This window comes from Ursus americanus, chromosome 12 (genome assembly GCF_024610735.1).
Source record: "Ursus americanus isolate L20-20 chromosome 12, mUrsAme1.1.p, whole genome shotgun sequence".
NCBI classification, from domain to species: Eukaryota; Metazoa; Chordata; class Mammalia; order Carnivora; family Ursidae; genus Ursus; species Ursus americanus.
Window position 1 is genome coordinate 67,432,331 of NC_142138.1, and position 10,265 is coordinate 67,442,595.

The 10,265-nt window shown below is 42.4% G+C and overlaps 1 long non-coding RNA gene across 1 annotated transcript; it reads right to left on the bottom strand.

Annotated features, from left to right (window-relative positions):
• Positions 1 to 3,327: 3,327 nt before the first annotated feature.
• Positions 3,328 to 10,205, bottom strand: LOC123803629 (uncharacterized). Its single transcript, XR_006782926.2, has 4 exons — positions 9,520 to 10,205; positions 6,580 to 6,790; positions 3,706 to 3,790; positions 3,328 to 3,451 (listed from the first exon to the last, which is right to left on the bottom strand). It is a non-coding gene; the product is annotated as an uncharacterized LOC123803629 (long non-coding RNA).
• Positions 10,206 to 10,265: the final 60 nt, after the last annotated feature.

Sequence of the window (10,265 nt, forward strand, 5' to 3'; positions counted from 1 at the left end):
CACCAAAAGTTTTTGGGCATCTTTGGTTCCGTATTAGCTTGTCAAACTTTTCACATTCAGTTTCTAAGTTGTAAGTGACCCCTCAACCTCAAACGTTTGACATTATTCTATTTTCTCTTTACCTCCGTCTTAACCTGACTCTTCGTATACTATTGTTTCCACCCAGTGAAACAGATGCTGCTTATTCCTATTTTTCCCACCTGCTCCACTCCCAGATTTTTGTTTTACATCTACAATTGAGTCTATTCAACAGTGACCAGCTGTTCGAAAGCCAAAATTTCCCAGTCATCTCTCGTTGGGTGAAGTTCACCTTCAAAGACTCCTAGTGATGGAATCAGGACTCCCTGAGTGTTGTGTATTGAATACTCTTTTTCTACTACCTGCACACACGGACATCGTGGCTGAATAGAAAGTACTTGCACAATGAGTTTTTACTGAGACTCCGTGCTGGGTGTGGAGCCTGCTTGAGATTCTATCTCTCTCCCTCTGGCCCTCCCTGCCTCCCCCCTCCCCCCCACCTTAAATAAGGGATGGGAAGGGGAAAAGGCAAATGAAACAGAAAAACAAAATAAAGGAAAAACAGGAAGATTCTAGCAATATATGGTGAAGACATCGGAGAAAAGGAAGAGAGATAATACAGCAAATGAAATTGAATGTTTAGGGCAGAAACAATTGGAAGTAAGAAGGTGAAGAGGGAGAAGAGATTAAGATGTGGAGACAAATTTGACTTGAAGAGAAAGTACAAAAGTCAAATAGACTGGCAGATATCGGTCTGGGGATGTTTTCAGTTGGCCACAGAGGCATCACGCTTGTATATTGTATGGATAATATTAAGCGAGCTTTTCATGTCACTCAACCCCTTGCCAAATTGCCATCTGAAAAAGTGACTCCAGTTCAATTATAAATACCTTGACCACCATGCCATATAAAGTAAGACATATTTTACCATGCTAGAGTTAAGAAACTGGTTTGGGGGCCTGGGTGGCTTCGTCAGTTAAGCACCCGACTCTTGATTTCGGCTCAGGTCATGATCTCAGTCGTGAGATTGAGCCCAGTGTGGGGCTCAGTGCAAAGTTTGAGAGTCTCTCTCTCCCCCTCTGCCCCTCTCCTGCTTGTGTGCACTGTCTAAATAAATAAATAAATAAATAAATAAATAAATAAATAAATAAATAAATAAAATCTTAAAAAAAGAACTTAAAAAAAAAACTGGTTTAAGGCTTAGTTGTGAGCAACCGATGGCAGTTTGCACCTGCCAAACTCCCAGTGACGCCCTTGCAAGTAGTGTGGGTAGGCAGTGAGGTTTGTTGGGCTGGGCATGCAGAGGCAGGTAGTAAGCCCTATAAAAGTGAGGACTGAAGAGCATATTTATTTGCCTTTTGTTCGGCCATTTACATTAATATGCAAAGCATGTTATTTGCACAGTTAGAACTTTAGAATGAAAGTACGTTGACTCTCGAGCTGGTTTTTCTTGGTTGTTTTCATCTTTTTTTTTTTTGTCATTATTTTTTCTTTCATCTTTCTCAAAACTCAGTTTTCCCCATAGCAGAGTTGGGACTTATTATTGCAGAAGTCTGCTTGCTGAAGATTCTTAAAAACAAAACAAAACACTAAAGAACTTTTGAGCAAAAGTTTAAGAAGTTCTGCTACAGCCCATCCACTTGCTTGTGGGATTTATGTAGATATGTTTGTTTTTGTCCTTTTTGCTGCAATAGCAGTGTAGCCTTGCTAGAATTATACAGAACAGTATATTTATTTTCATCAGTTAGGTAAACAGCGTAGTGTAAAATGGACATTACTGGAAAAGGATAGCGATTTATATGAAACCACAACAGAGACAAACTACCGCCGTCACATGCAGCAGTGGTCTGTGGGGAACGTGGTGGGGAAGGCTGGAAAATACTGAACCCAGAGCCAGGAGACTTGGTTTCTAAATCCAGCTTGCCAGTCTGTAGCTGTAAGGCTTAAGGTTACTTAGGTACCATGTGCCTCAGTTTCCTATGGTTGGAAAGTGGGAATGAGACCTGCTTCACCCACTTCACGTGCACTCTTTGAGGATAAAAGCAGGTAAAAATGCAATAACGGTCGCGAAGATTTTATGAGCCATGAAGGGATCTCTAAGTACCACAGTGTATCACTATTATCATGACTATTCTAACTGTTCAAGGAAAGCAGTGGTCATCAATGCAATTCTGCTCGTTCCTCTGGAAGCTAACGACCTTCCTTTGTGATCATTTTATTACTGATGGGGCCGTTTTCTGCCTGGTCTGGTTGTGTGGCAGTATTCAGGTCCATTTCTCAGGCTATTTCTCGGGCTATGATTTCATGTTCCCAGAAGAGGGCAGCAAAACTCCAGTCTGAAGACTGCCACTTCCTCAAAGTGTCTAATGTAGTGTTTGGAAAACAACTATACTGAAAAGAGAAGAGCTTTTAAAAAATTATGGTCTTTATGTGACATACAAGGCAAATCTCATTGCTATAAATAAATACCATAACAAAAATACACTCATTTAAAATAATTGTTTGCCTTTTCTTTGTCCTCTGAGGAAAATAATTTGGGCTATTTCTTTAATCTCAGTTTAATGATTTGACCTGTACAACCAAAAACCTCTGGCCATGTTTTTCCATTTAACCCCAGATTTTTAGATCTCACAGAGCACCAATTCTTAAATAATTTTTTTTAAGCATGAAGAAAGTAAGTTGTTCAGGGCTGATTCTTTCCATTTAAGATGACTGGTTAAGTCCAAAGAAAGATTCCCAACAGTGTCTAAAAACGTCTGCCATAACATGCGTCTGTGTCATTCAGAGCAAATGTCATCTGTATCTAATATTTCTTATTCAAATTTGTTTAAAAATATGCTTGTGCTTGTATACCTTGTAAGAACATCAGCAGCTAACATTTGAACTGTTCTTTTCAAAATTTTTTTACTTTAATTTTTTAAATTATGTTATGTTAGTCACCATATAGTACATCATTAGTTTTTGATGTAGTGTTCCATGATTCATTGTTTGCATTCTTTTTTTTTTTAGAGAGAGAGAGAGTGTGAGTGAGGGGAGGGATGGAGGGGAGGGAGAGAGAGAATCTCAAGCAGGCTCCATGCTCAGTGCAGAGCCCAACGTGGGGCTCGATCCCAGGACCCTGAGATCATGACCTGAGCTGAAATCAAGAGTTGAATGCTTAACCAACTGAGCCACCCAGGCAACCGTGAACTGTTCTTAAATAGCATGTAAGGTGCTTTTCTACATGTTATCATGTATGTTGATAGCCACTATCCCCATCTTACTGATAAATTTTCTCATCCGTGATTAGAATAGCTGTTCCTTGCTTGAAGAGAAAAGTGCAGGCGGGGGTCCCTTGTGGCAAGAGAGTCCTGAGGTGAGTATTTTCTCTCCCCTAATAGGTGGTACAAGAGGTGGTACAATTCTGAATCTGATCCTTTTTCTGTGTGCTTTACTGTAATTAGAGATGGGGTAGAACGGCTTTCAGGTATAGTTTTTCAATCCCTTCTGCTTTTGTCAGCTCATTGGTAGCTCTGCTCTTTGAAAAAAAAAAACTACTCTTTCCCACTCCACTCCTTCTACCACCTCCCTCAAGTCAGAGTCCTCGTCCCATCCCAGCTAAACCTCTTCCTGTTCCTAAGAATTGCATCACATTCTTGGCTTAATGTAGACCAACACCCCCACACTGGCACCAGAGAGTGTACAGACCTCCTTTATTGGTTGAAAGTTCTTGTCTGGTGAGCATGGAGTAAGTCACCCACTTCCTGACTTCCAGCCCTGGCTGAATTTGCATCTGGAAAAGAAAATATTCCTTGGATTTGTGTTTGCTTGCTTATAAATATCCTTCACTTCACCCCTACCCTGGAAGGAGGAAGATTTTACCAAGTAGGTAAAGCGTGGAAGGGCATTTGAGGGAGAGGAAACAGTCGGCACGCCTTGCTATTTCTAATTCTTCACTTCTCCCTCTCTCACACACAGACTAATCTGGCACCGACTCCCACTGTACAGACGGGGATTTCATGAAGGACAGTAATGTCCCCCATTACTAAACCTGGTGGCTATATCAATCTTTGTCTTACCTGACACTGAGCAGAAACGGACACCATCAATCTCCTCGATAGACTCACCGTCTTCCTGTGGTTTCCACACACTGTTATTCCCCCCTACCTTCCTCATGGATCCTAGGCACCTTTGCAAGCTCTCTACCAACTCCTTAGGTGTTGGTGTTCCTCAGGACCCTGTCCTATGTCAGCCTGTCTTCCCTCTACACCTCATCTGAGAAATCTCCTCTCTTCCATGGCTTTATGAGAGTTATATGCCGTTGACTCCCAAATCTCATCTCCCCTGAACTCCACACTAATATAACAACTACCTTCTGGAACCTCTCTGATTGGATATTCCTAAGTCATATTAATCAACTCACTTTCTCAGACTATTCCTCTTCTGATGTTCCTTTTCCTAATATATGCCACAACATCCACCCAGTTGCTCTAGCTAGAAACCGGGGATTCATCTTTGATTTCTCTTTTGCTCACTCTCTCCATTCAATCAATAACCAAGTCCAGTAAAATCGACTTCTTTGAATCTACCCACTTATTCTCATCCTCACCTGGCCTAAGCAGTCACCTCTGGACTTTTGTAAGTCTTTGCTGGTTTCCTGCTTCTAGTTTTTCTCCCCTTGGATCATTTTCCACCAGCTACGAGAAAGGTTTTTTTTATAAATGCACTTCTGGTAAATTCACCTCCTCCATTTAAAATCATTTAGTTGCTTCCCACTATCCTTAGGCTAGAGTCCAAACGTCTTAGCATGGCTCGTAAGCTCTCCACGATCAGTCACCTGCCTAGCTGCCATCAGCCTGCGCTCCACTCATGCTGGCCTCCCGTGGTGCAAACACACGCTGCCTTCTCTTGCTTCTAGGCCTTCACAAACTCTTGTTCCTTTGCCTGGGCCTCAAACCTGTCTAATCTAAATTCTACCCCCAAATTGTCATTTATCTTATTCCTGAATCAGACCTGAATTTGGATACTTAATTTTAAATTATTTCTTGAATTAAAACCCCAGTTCACCTCATCTCACCTATAGATTTCTTATTTCTTTGAAAAATACCTCCAAAGGTATGTTCCAATGAAAATATATTTGAGCTGATTAACTTAGATCAGGATTGACTTTTACCATAGCCGAATGTGAGCTGGAACATATTTTTTAAATTACTGGAATGTTTTCTGGATTGTTATTCATCATGGCATTCTATCTTGGGAATTTTTTCTTCATTTCCAGCTGGTTTACACCACTCTCCTTTCTCACCTCTCAGCCCTTTCTTCCCCTCGGGTTGCCCTACACTTGCCCCCCGATGGACCCAGTTTGCATGCAGCGGTAGCTGCTGTGGGGCTGTGGTTAAATAGAACTGCTCAGACTGCAACAGGAAAGCACTGAATCGAAAGCAAAGGGGAGGAAGAACAAACCGATACCCACCACAAAGCTGCTGAGTGCCCAGCATGACCCAAGCTGCACCCTCTGATGAGGAGCCTTGTGGAGGAGGAAGAAGCCACAGCGTTTAATAAATCATCAGCACAGCCTGTCCTCCACTTCCCCTGAGCCAGCCTTCCTGGGTCACCCATGAGTGTCCCCAGGTCTGGCCTAAGTAGGTGGGTGATGACAGCAAAGCCACCAGAGAGGCAGAGGCTGGGGGAAAGTCCCTGAAATGAATGACTGTGGACCTTCCGTCTCAGATGCTCCGCCTGGTCCAGCTCTGTGCATGTTTCGAAGGAGCTCTCTGTGTGGGATGGTCAGATGAAGGACCCCGTGGTCCCTGAAAGTCCTTTGGCTACCTGCCAGACAAGCTGTTTCTCGTGGTGGCCGAAACTGTTTTATTTTATAAGGAAAGATCAAGTCCCTATGAGCTACCGTTTGAGAACTTGAAATTCACACTCACGTACACATGACTATTTGCAGACTCTCTGCTGACTTCAGGAGAGGGAGCAGGAGAAAGGAACGAGATGGCACATCAGAGAAATGTTCCACCTACTTTCTGAGTTTGCCCATCGCCTACCCTGGCTTTTCACACTTGTCCCCTTTGTTGTCAAAGGAGGTACTGATTGTTCAGCAGCCTGAATTATAGGGAAGCGGGTGGAAAGTGCAGGGAAGTGGGTAGTAGCTATGTTTAGATTTGAAACACTGGTAAGTTTGGGAACTCCGTGGACTGCTAGAGCCTCGTAGTGGTTCATTCTCTCCGGATCTGGGGAGGTTGGAGCCGGGCCCTGCTTCTGCAGCTGGAGAAGCAGAGCACTGAGAAGAGGCACAGCCATGTCAATCTGGAGGAAAGGCCGCTTTGCTTGGCTGAAAGTGGGCACTGCGTCTTCACAGAGTGCCAGACTCACACTTCACATAAGAGAACAGGAAATATGGTTCGTGCAGCTGGGAGGGGAGAGAGAACTCACTGTGGACCAAGGCTGTGAACTCACTCATGGCCTTCTGTCACCCCATTTTCCTCTCCTGTAAGTGACCAGGACTGACTCCTGGGAGCACTGGGGAGCAGGTGAAGCATGCCTTTGGGCAAACCCCCTTCCCTTCTGCTGGCTCACCTCTGCTGATAGGCTCCACTTTTGTGTTCTCTTCGTCCCAGAAAATCTTCCAAGATCTAGATCGTTAATGAAATTTCAATGGAGGAATGGTAGGTACTTTGATAGGAGGTGAGGTGAGGGAAAGAGTTCTTCTCTTACAAGGCCAGATCTAAAGTGGCAAAAACGTGGTCTCTGTTTTAGCAGCCCCAACAGCAGTGAGTTGGAATGGATCCTAATAAAGGAAAAAGGGAATGGAGTCTGTAGTCAGATGATTTTGCTTTGAAACGATCCTTGCCTCCCTCCCTCCCTCCTTCTTTCCTTTCTTCCTCCCTTTCAGAGAGGAAGGACAGGGAAGTAGCCAAGAATCGGAAGCTCCTTGAAGCTCAGAGGAATGCTACATGCTTCCCAAGCCAGATTGCCTGCCCAGAGGTTGCCCGCTGACTTGAGTGGTCAAGGACTCATTCTGTTAAACCCACAAGTTGTGTTTAATAACCAGGCATGATCCAAGCTGTACAGAGCGGGCTGACTGTGCTCCCCAGGTGCTGTCAGCTTGTGACCTGCCCTGCCACACTACATTACTTACACAGGGAAATGGACAAAATGAGTGCAAAGAAGGGGAGATCATGAGTGTGAGCTGCTTTTGAAAAAGCTTCCTCAGGAGGAGAGAGATGAGTTGGCTGGAGGGCACGTGAAGTAAAGAATGGATTTCATTTTTTTAGACCGAGAGAGGTTTAGGTATGTTTACATACTCAAGGAGAGATCTCACTTCATTCCTAAATTTTGATTCTCTCCCCTGGGGAGAAAAAAGAAGAGGTTTCTCTGAAGATTAAAATTAAATGAAAATCAAATGCACGGTGGTGGCATTTATACCGCAAAGCCCTTTACACATGCTAATTATTATAACTATCATCATCTAGCATCTGTACAGATGAGTAAGCCCTGGTCACAGCTGATCTGTCTCGGGCTTTTTTACCCTATGTGACGCACTGTGAGGAGGAGGTGGGCTCTTGAGTCGGCAAGGCCATGACCTGCCAGGGACAGGCTAATAGTGGTGTGACCTGTATCTCACCATGCTTTGAACTTTGGGGAGACAGTGTGTGCCTCCACGAGTGTGTGTGTCTTACTAGATACAACAAGTTTCTTATTTTAAAATCCTCATTTAAAAAAATGGACACATTTCAGATCCGACATCTCTCTAAAAAGCTTTAATTTAGGGAAGACAGTTTTAGAAATTAAAAATACCCTTCTTGAGGGGCAAGAGATATACAAATAGGATTATAAACGTGGATTTCTGCTTAGACAAAGAAGCAGTTTCCTAAAAGTTACCTCATGTTAATTCACAGCTTTGTTAAGAAGGGTCAACACTTTATCTTTTCTGGCTATTTGCAGAATCGCATTATAATTGTGCTTTGATACAAATTTGGCAACAGCAGCATGATTCCTTTCCCAATTATCTACAGTGCTCGCATACGTTCACGGAGTAATTCCCATCAGCTCTACACAGCATGATACACATAGCGAATCAGTGAAGTTTTTATTCTTTTAATTATTTGCTTTGCAGTTTTGCTCTGAACCATCCCACCTCCATTCCTATAGCGTAAAGATACCCTGCAAATTCCATTCCCACATTTCCTCTCCCTTTTCCGCCCGGCTTTCCAACCTTAGGACGATTTATGTCTTCATTTCTGGGTGCATCTCTTTGCCTATTCCTTATCATCCCTCCCCCGTCCCTTATGCTGTCCTCCTCTTCCCCTGGCCCCTCTCTGTCTCCAGCTTTTATTACTAGCGACCCTGTAGGCCAGTCCCATTCCATGTTCCTTCATGCATTACATGAACTAATTTTTTGAGGGCACTGAACAGAACAATGTGGCGTCATTTTCCCAGAACAAGCAGCCACTTCTTAGAAATAGCTATACTGAGATAAAATGTATATTCTGTAAAGCTCACCCCTTTAAAGTACACCATTCAATGATTTTAGTATATAGTGTTTTGCACCCATCACCTTAATGTTAGAACATTTGCATTATCCCAAAAAGAAACCTGTACCAGTTAGCACTCACACACCGTTTCCACTCCCCCACCCCCCTTTTGTTCTCCCTAGTTCTAGGCAACCACTAATCTACTTTCTGTTTCTATGGATTTACCTGCACTAAACATTTTATATAGATGAGCTCACACGATAGGTGGTCTTTTGTGCCCGGCATCATTCACCTAGCAAAATGTTTCTGAAGCTCCACCATATTGTAGCCTGTTTCTGTACTTCGTGACTTTTTATTACCAAAGAGTATTGCACTGTATGGCTGTATCACATTTCGTTTATCCATTTGTTGGCTGCGGTACATTTGGGTAATTTCCTTTTTTTTTTTATTATGCGAATAAAGCTGCAATGAACATTCACGTACAAGTTTTCATGTGGGCATATGTTTTCATTCTCTTCGGTAGATAGCCAGGATTGGAATTGCTAGGTCATATGGTAACTCTATTTTTAGCATTGAGAGGGACTGCCAAACCATTTTCCAAAGTGGCTACACCATTTTACTTTCCCATCACCAGTGTATGAGATTTCAATTTCTCCACATCCTCACCAAAAATTGTTATTGTCTGCCTTTTTTTATTTAGCCATTCTAGTGGGTGAAATTGCATTTCCCTAATGACTTTCTGTGTTATTAGCCATTTGTATGTTTTCTTTGGAAAAGAGTCTCTTGTAACTGCCCATTTTTAAGTTGAATTGTCTTTTTATTATTGAATTGTAAGAGTTTTAAATATTCTAGATACAAGTCCCTTATCAGATTTATGATTTGCAAATATTTTCTCTCATTCTCTGGGCTGTCCTTTCAGCTTTTCTCAAGGCATTCTCTGAACACAATAGCTTTTAATTTTGATGAAGTTCAACACATCAATCTTTTGTATTGGTGTTCTCTCTGAGAAATCATTGCCCAATCCAAGACCACAAAGACTTACTCTGAAGGTTTCTTTTAAAAGTCTGATAGTTTTGGGGCACCTGGGTGGCTCAGTCGGCTAAGCGTCTGCCTTGGGCTCAGGTCATGATCCCAGAGTCAGTGGGGAGTCTGCTTCTCCCTCTCCCTTTACGCCTCTCCCCTGTTCATGTGCTCGTGCTCTCTGTCAAAATAATTAATTAATTAATTAATTAAAAAAATAAAAGTCTTACAGTTTTAGCCCCTACATTTAGGTCTGTGATTCATTTTGAGTTAATTTTTGTGTATGATATTTACTAGAGGTCCAGCTTAGTTTGTTTGCATGTGTTTACTCAGTTGTTCCAGCACCATTTGTTGAAAAGGTTATTCTTTTCCTATTGAATTTTCTTGGCCTCGTTGTCAAAAATCAACAGACCATAATTGTTAGGGTTTACTTGTGGATTCTTAAATCATTCCATCGATCCCAATGTTTATCCTTATGCCAGTATCACACCGTCTTGATTACTGAAGTCTTTCAGCATGAGTCTACCAACTTTGTTCATTTCCAAGATCGTCTGGCTATTCTGAGTTTCTTGCATTTCTGTATGAAATTTAGGACCAGCAGAAATTGACAAACTGGTCTTGCAGTCCATAAGAATGCATCTGCCCCTAATACATAATGAAAACATTTTTTTCCATACTTAGAATGAAATTGGATAGGGAAGACTGAGCAAGTCCGCTCTGGAATGGTGGAAAGCAAGGGCATCCTTTGACAGGGAAGTCAAACAGATG